This window comes from Drosophila takahashii, chromosome 3R, assembly GCF_030179915.1.
Source record: "Drosophila takahashii strain IR98-3 E-12201 chromosome 3R, DtakHiC1v2, whole genome shotgun sequence".
NCBI classification, from domain to species: domain Eukaryota; kingdom Metazoa; phylum Arthropoda; class Insecta; order Diptera; family Drosophilidae; genus Drosophila; species Drosophila takahashii.
Window position 1 is genome coordinate 2,131,067 of NC_091681.1, and position 8,934 is coordinate 2,140,000.

The following is an 8,934-nucleotide window of genomic DNA, read 5'->3' on the forward strand; positions in this document are numbered from 1 at the left end:
GAAGGAGACGTTTCCGACCACATAAAGTATATATATTCTTGATCAGGACCAATAGCCGAGTCTATCAAGCCATGTCCGTCTGTCAGTCTGTCCGTCTGTCCGTCTGTCCGTTTCTATGCGAACTATTCTCTCTGTTTTAAAGCTATCGCGATGAAACTTTCCCGAAAGTCTTCTTTCTATTGCAGGTAGTACATATGTCGGAGCGAGCCGGATCGGACCACTATATCTTAAGGCTCCCATAGGAATATTCAAACAAATATAAGAAAATTTATTGTCACTTTGTAGGAAGTAGGCGTTTTGATTCTTGACTACTTAAAAGTTTTAAGTTAAAACCCAATATTAAATAGAAACGCTGAATCTGGAATCCCTGGAACTGCACAGAGTGAGCATTACTTTATCTGCAAAGGTATTTAAGCTTCGGCTGGCCGAAGGTAGCTTCCTTTCTTGTTTGATTTTATTATCTACTCCTAAATGTTTTTTCCAAAAAGATAGCGCCTTTCAAAGTTGAAAATAAGTCTTGTCCTTCAATTTTTATTATATAAATTGAAAATAAGACCGTAACTGCTATGAGTTTTATATTAAAAATCACATTTTAATAGTTATTTTCGGATTCGTAAAGTAAAACTCAAAGAATAACTGTTATTTTTTGAGTTTTATAATAAAAGTTGACAGTTATTCGTCGTGATCAAAAATAAAACTCAAACTTGATTTATGGCAATTTTGTGGGTAAAACAAATTAAAAAAAAATATTGTTATACAATATGCACGGTTGGCTTTTTTTGAGTTTTATTATAAAAATCAAATGAATAAAAATCATTACGGATTTGTAAACTACAATGGCTTACAAAAATAATGGTGTATTTAAAAAAATTTTAGGACTCTTCTAAGTGCATGATTTTTTTGGTAAGAAAAATTTACAATAACAGTTATTTTTGGTCCCTGATTTTTATTAGGGGAGTATAGGGTAAGGTGACGAACGATTCGATTTTTTAATGTAATTTTTCCAAAAATCAAAATTTTTCAAAAGTGTAAAAGCAAAAAGTTGCTTACATCCACTGAGCATATTTCTGTGAAAGTACGATTAGAAATTCCAACGCTGCTAAATCCTACAGCGTTTGGCGTGAACCATAATTTTTTGCACTTTTAAAAATTGTAGGGTAATGTGACGAACGATTTGTTTTTTAATGTAACTTTACCAAAAATCAATATTTTTATACCCGTTACTCGTAGAGTAAAGGGTATACTAGATTCGTGCAAAAGTATGTAACAGCTAGAAGGAAGCGTTTCCGACCCCATAAAGTATATATATTCTTGATCAGGGTTACTAGCCGAGTCGATCTAGCCATGTCCGTCTGTCCGTCTGTCCGTCTGTCCGTCTGTCTGTCTGTCCGTCTGTCCGGTTGTATGAACGCTGAGATCTCAGAAACTACAAAAGCTAGAAGGTTGAGATTTCCCACACATATTCTTTGGCTTCCTACGCTGCGCAAGTTTATTTTAGCCGAGCGCCACGCCCTCTCTAACGCCCACAAATGCCCACTAACGATTTTAAAATGGGTCCTGCGCCCACATCTTTAAAGATTTCCGAGAAGTAGAAATGCAATTTTGTTGTGTATATTTATACCTATCGAAATGTAGAAGACATTTTTCAAATCGGACCATTCATTAAAAAGTTATACGCTTTATAAATTGTCAACATATATCTATCTCCCTCGCACTCCCTTTAGCTGAGTTACGATTATTAGTCGGGACACCAACCCGACACAGCGTTCGCACTCCCTTTAGCTGAGTGACGGGTATTAGATAGTCGGGACACCAACCCGACTATAGCGTTCTCTCTTGTTTAAAAGTGTAAAAGCAGAAAGTTGCCCACATCTACTGAGCATATTTTTGTAAAAGTACGATTAGAAAATCCATCACAGTTAGATCCCACAGCTTTTGGCGTGAGCCATCCTACCCAATCCCGACAATCGTAACTCAGCTAAAGGGAGTGCGAGGGAGATAGATATATAAATTTCAATTGCGTATAACTTTTTATTGAATGGTCCGATTTGAAAAATGTCTTCTACATTTCGATAGGAATAAATACACACAACAAAATTGCATTTTTACTTTTCGGAAATCTTTAAAGATGTGGGCGCAGGACCCATTTTAAAATCGTTAGTGGGCGATTGTGGGCGTTAGAGGGGGCGTGGTGCTCGGCTAAAATAGGAAGCCAAAGAATATGTGTGGGAAATCTCAACCTTCTAGCTTTTGTAGTTTCTGAGATCTCAGCGTTCATACAGACAGACAGACGGACAGACAGACGGACAGACGGACAGACGGACATGGCTAGATCGACTCGGCTGGTGATCCTAATCAAGAATATATATAGTTTATAGGGTCGGAAACGCTTCCTTCTACCTGTTACATACTTTTGCACGAATCTAATATACCCTTTTACTCTACGAGTAACGGGTATAACTACAATAAATCTGCAACATTTAATGTTATCAGGTAATATTAGAGTTTTTTACACAAAATCAACGACAACAATTAAAATTTGTGAATAAAAAATATTTGTCACCATACAATATAAAAGGTTCGTCACGATACCCTACAAGGTACACTTGGAGCAAAAACGGTGTCACTCTTAAACGGGGCAAACAAAAAAACGCCAAGTAACAAAAACTGTTAATGAAGATCTCATTTGTACTAGCATATATTTATCTGATTTTATTTTTCACTCATCTTCGCTCTGGCACTGCTGAAACACAAATAAATTGAATAGGTTTGCTAGTTTGAGCACCACCTTTTTAGAAAAAATTACCACACGAAAAATTACGGGACTTCTTAATAATATTACTGTAAAAACATTGTCGACACGATGAGAGGAGACGACTACATTTATTTGAAATTTTTAACGTGACGTCATATGTGAGATTCGACGAGTTCGTCACATTACCCTACTCGTCAAATTACCCTACACTACCCTATAAAAATTGAAAATAAAAATTGAATGCTCATATCTTTTGAACCAATTGGTATATTGCAAAATTATAAAACAGGATTGATCTTCGAGTCAATATCTTTGATATGAGTTAAGAAATCGCTGTCCACCGAGGATATTTAGTTCGCGGCTGTAGGGTCTGGCCCCCTATAAAAACAATTACACATTTTGGTCGAATTTTTCAGAAGGGCTATTACACAGGTGCAGGCCAATTGGCCAATACAAATATGTTAATATAGACGTATATAAGCATATCTGCATACTTAGTTTTTGCGTTTAACGGGTGGTACTTGGGCAATCGCGGTTTGAAAAAAATAGCAACATTTAATGTGTTGATTTAAGATATCTTCGAGGGTCTGTGCTCAATTATAATAAAACCTATACCAAAAAATTGCTTAGATGCCCTTTTACATAATTGCATTTAAGGTTCCGACGTAATTTGATTTAAACAAAGCCTATTGGCCATTGAAGTAATTTGTTCACCTCTATTCCCAACCAACTTGATGTGGTGAACAGGCTTAAAAAAAATACAAGGAAAAATATGTGCCCTAAAATATTTGACAGGCATCTAAAGGCGTCTTTCACCGAATTTTTAAGACAAATAAGTCCATTGTACGTCGAAGGATGGAATTTCTTGAATTTTTTCCGTAAGAACGTGAAAAGTAACAAGTATTTTGAAATCCCATTTTACGTAAATATCTGACACATTCGTAAAAATTTGCCTTTTAATTTGGTTAGCAGTAGGCGCCGAACATCGTATGCCTGTTAAATATCTCTCCCCACAATTTTAAGGCTACGTCACTGTTATCTTTAAAAAACCTACTGTATGAAATCACGACAAACTCGTTACGTAAGAGTGAGTTAAAAATACTTGTTATTTTTCCCGTTCTTACGAAAAAAATTATAAATTCCATCCATTCTCGCAGTTACATACTTTTACACGAATACAACATACCATTTTACTCTACGGTTAAGTTTGATCATTGGAACCGGAAAAAATCGATGGTGTCGTATAATTATGAAACAATCGCACATAGCCGAAAAATAGACTATATTTCGAAAAATTATCGGTAAGTCCTTAAAAAGAAGATCAAGGACGCGTGGTATTTTTTTTCGTACACATCATACATTGTTCTTTCGATCTGCATATAAATGCTTTGCTTTCTATAAACAATAACAACGCTACAAATTTTCAAAAAATAAGTGTGTTGGTGTCGTATAATTTTGAAACACACCTTATATTACAAAAAAAAGTCAAAAGGCGTAGGAAATACGCTTTTTGATTCCTGACTACCTAAAAACAACATTTAAATAAAAAGAAACGCTGAATCTGGAATCCCTGGAACTGCACCGAGTGAGCATTCTTTTATCTGCAAGGGTATATAAGCTTCGGCTGGCCGAAGGTAGCTTCCTTTCTTGTTATCAGTAAAATCAAAAAAAAAAAAATTTCAAGTTTGCCTAACTTGATAAAAAAACTTTTCAAGAATATTCTCAAAAAGGTTCAGAGCATAATTCAAAGTCATAACGACCGTTTTTCTCGAGTTTATACTTTGGACCTTGCAAATTGACGAGCACTGTTTAAACAGATGTATTTAACCTATCGAACCGTGTCGTTTGTAATGAAGTAATGAAGTACATTTTTGTAGTACAATTTCTTCTATGGAAATATATAAATATGATCACTTTGAGCGTGAGAACAACGCAGTTAAGCTATTTAAAGAACTGCACAATAGCAACGGATGCTTGGACACTGTTAAAGGATGTGCATGAGCCAAACGGACCTGCCAGAAAGGTGTCGCTGTACAAAAATATTGCTCGGCTTGCGAATGACAGGTGAGGACGGTATGTCCGAGTACGTCAATACATTTTGTTCAACTGTGACAAGCTGTCGGAGGTGGACATAGACCTAGGGGACGAGCTCTCGTGAGCGACTAAAGATCAAATTGCTAGAAGAAGGAGAACGCATGGCAAGCCGACCAGGACCTTCCCGAAACGAGCAACTGACATTCCAGGCCAAGGTGGAGCAGACTTTGCAAAAAAAGAAAAAAGAAGGCAAATGTGCAGCGCTACAATTGCGGCCAGTATGGTCATTTCAAGAGGAATAGCAAAGTCAAGAATAAGGGAAAAACGGAGAAGCAGAACATCACTAAGTCATTCACGGTTCTAACGGCGGCTATAGCAAATGACCTGGAACCTTCAGGATGGTGTATGGATTTAGGTGCAACCGCACAAATGTGATGCGTGCACAGTATGTTCACAGACTACATTTCTTATGCCGAGGATGTAATTCTGGCTGACAACAGCATCATAAAGGCAGTCGGCCACGGGAGCGTCATACTCCAGACAGGATTCTGCGAGCTAAAGCTGGAGGACCAGGGGCCATCGAACGAGGATGTACAGTGATGTTCGATCAAGGATAAGCAACTGTAGGTCAGGATTGCAGGAACATTTTTACGTCATTCAAGAAGAATAAGCTTTTTATGTTTGGGTCTGAACGGAATCTTTGCATCGGAGCCAGACAAACCGATGCCATTGTTTGGCATAATAGGTATGGCCATTTGATACGCTAGCCTGATGAATCTCTCGAAACAAGGAATGGTATTAGGATGGAAAAATGTAAATTTCTCAGAAACGAATTCATGTTTGACGTGCATGAAATGTAAGATCCACTCACAGCCATTCCTAGAGCTTGTGCATACAGATATATGTGGGCCTTTCCAAAAACGTTCTCTTGGTGGTTCTGCATATTTCTTGTTGTTTGTTAATGACATGTCCTGGCGAATGTTTACGTACTTCCTCAATTCCAAAGATTAAGATTTCAGCCAATTCGTGGATTCAGAAATATGGCAGAGCTGCAAACCGGAAAAAGGATGAAGTCCCTGAGAAGCGATAATGGCGGCGAGTTTGTGTACAAGCGTTTTGATGAATACTTGAAGGAACATGGAATCTTACGTCAGCTTACTGTGCCATATACAAAAAAATGGGGTGGCAGAACGTGCCAACCGTACCCTTGTCGAGATGGCAAGAAGCATGCTAGTACACGCCGATCTAGGAGAGTTTTTGTGGGCAGAAGCTATCCAAACTGCTTGCTACATAAGGAACAGGTCGCCAACATGCGCTTTGATTGGCAAAACACCTTCTGAAGCATGGTACGTGAAGAAACCCAGTGTTTTGGGAATGCGAACATTTGGCTCTATAGCGGTCGCCTTAGATAAAACACGGCACAGCAAGTTCCAAGCAAAAGGCATTGAATATGAGCTGGTAGGATACTCGCTGGCTTCAAAGGCGTACAGTGTAACGTGCATATGCATCAGCAGTCCCTCTGTCTACTTTACGGTTCCGTCCGTGCTCAGGGAAAATGGTGTGGGTCGTTTCGGGCTGCTTCCACATAGGCGCTTCATGAACAAATGTTGTACAGTCAGGAATACTATGAAGTATAAACCAGGTTATTATATCTTAAGACGCGTTCTTATTATTGGACAGAAGAACTAAGATGTGGTTGTTCTCCTTTTCCTGGCCCACCCAACCTGTAGAATCTAAGAAAATTGCGTGATCCTACCCAAATCAGAGTCGACGTGTGATACCTAGGTGCCCTTACAAGGGAAAGTTACTCCATATTGATTTCAAATGCGTGGTAGATTATAAAATGTTTTTAGCTTCCTTTTTGGGGAAGTTTTCTGAGATTCGGCTCCAAAATTCATTACAAAAACGATTCCATTAATTTTTATACAAAATTCAGTTTGTGACACGCGTTTACTACATTTGGGTTTCGGCGGTATGTCCGTCAATTAAAGTTACAGTCTAATATATTACTTCAGGATTTGATCGCGCTTATTTCATTATATAAATGAGTATGTAATTCAAACAGAGAGAGCTCAAGTATAGGTTTTGGGGTTCAAATCTCTTGGGTTAGTTATTTACACCGCTTTTATAAACAAGGTAAATCAATCGGTAGGGGTCATATCATCGCTTACTCATAAAAACTCGGCTAGGCCGTACTGACGAATCAGCTGCTTTCCTCCGTTGTACAGGCCTGAAGATGACGGTGTGCTGTTTATAATCTCCAGTAATTAGATAAATTAGATGACATGTACGACTATGATCGGGCGGCTTCCGTACAAGAGATTAGGAACGTAGAGGTAGAGCTCGCCTGATCGTACTAACACTAGGAATTTTATAACTAAACTAATCTAGTCCTTGAAAGGGAGTTCATCTGGCTGCTCGAAAGGTTATCCGCTGGGTCGCCACACACGAGGTGGCGCTCGAGGTTAGAAGCTAAAAGCGCTTCAGATCACATGGCACGGCCAATCTATGTAGATGATTAGATCGTTTTCGGTAACTTTGAATAAATACCTATTAATATCACTACACTTAACCGGGATTGGGTGCAAACGACGAGGTCGACTTGCAGAAGATGGTCTCTGTCCAGCGCGAGATTTCTTTTCACTTATATTACCACTTAATAAATTATTTCGTAAGCACGAAAAATGTTACGTCTGGCTTCGCCGAAAGTTGGCTGCGATGGTTGGAAGTTTGACGTTCACACGGTTGCCGTATAGGCTGTTCGGGGCGAATACCACAGATGGGGCCTGCCAACTTAGCTAACTTAGGGTTACTAGATGGGTTGTAAATTTAAATTAACAGATACATAACGTCTTCTAAAAATCGCACCCTCACACCACAAGTTTAATCTTTGATTACAAAGCGAAGATAAAAGCTGAAAGAAAATCAAAGGGGGTGATTCCTTACTAAAGATCCTTGGCATGGAATTTTCCAATCTCTTTTAAATCTAAATCCTCAACAAGATATATATTCTGACCCAGTTTTCTTTTGATTCAAACTTTGATTCCCACAGGAGCTAATTTTGCATTGAAGTTATCCGCTGCCTTGCTTAAAACAAAATTTCGCTTAATAACTTCTTGTCCCACTTCAAAGGAGCGTGGGCGAGATCGCAGATCATAGGTACGTTGGTTTTTTTCATAGGCTTTGCTGAGATGCTTTCCTATATTCGATCGAATAGTTTGAAATTGATCTCTTCGATTGCATCTTTCCACGTCAGCATTTAACAAATGAAGGTTTCGCAACAGTCTATAGTCGTTACCATGAGTAATCGTCGGCTGTCCAAATGTTATGAAATATGGTGACATCCCAACGGATTGATGAACAAAATTCCTTAACGATGAATTGATGCTAGGTAAATATTCATCCCAGATCGGATCGGATATAGAATCGTACAGCAGCGTTGATAGACCTATTAATAGTCTATTTACACTGGGGTGGAGTTTTGGAGTTATGGGGTTATTGACATAACCCTGTTTTTTTTACATAGGATGTGTATAGGCAACTAGATGTGGGCAAAAGTGGGGTACTTTTAGGGTCTTTGGTATTTCTGAGTATTTTTTTGTATATTTCGGTATATTTTGTATTTATTTCCTATCGTTGAAGGTCCATCCCTAGTCAAATGAACAACACAAACAACAAACACTAGATGTCATTACTCGATATTTGGAGTTAACCAAGTGGAAACACTTTTTTGGAGTAATCGGGTTATTGGCTCACTCGATAGGTTACCCCACACAGTGTGACTAGACTATAACTCTCTCAGCGTATGGGGAGCGTATGCACTAGAGGTTATGTGCTGAATACCGTGTTTGGAAATAAAAGCAGCAAAATCATGGCTTTTAAATTGAGTTCCATTGTCACTTACAATTATTTCCGGCACTCCAAAGCATGAAAAGATGTCATCCCTTAGGCTGACTTGAGTGGCAGGCTCGCTCGATGGGCGATAAAATTACAAGGATATTCATTTTCTATTGAACATCGAAAGGGAAGTGAAAATATTGTCGCCGACACGCTTTCTAGAACTTTTGAAGGTTCCAACGAAATTGGTGTGTTGGATATAGAACTTTTCCCAGAAATTGATCTGGAATCAGAAGCATTTCAGTCCG

The 8,934-nt window shown here is 38.5% G+C and overlaps 1 protein-coding gene across 6 annotated transcripts in view; it reads left to right on the top strand.

Moving 5' to 3' along the window:
• Nucleotides 1-8,934, top strand: part of l(3)80Fg (dnaJ homolog subfamily C member 16 l(3)80Fg) — a 426,789-nt gene that overhangs the window by 248,027 nt on the left and 169,828 nt on the right. The window lies entirely within an intron of this gene.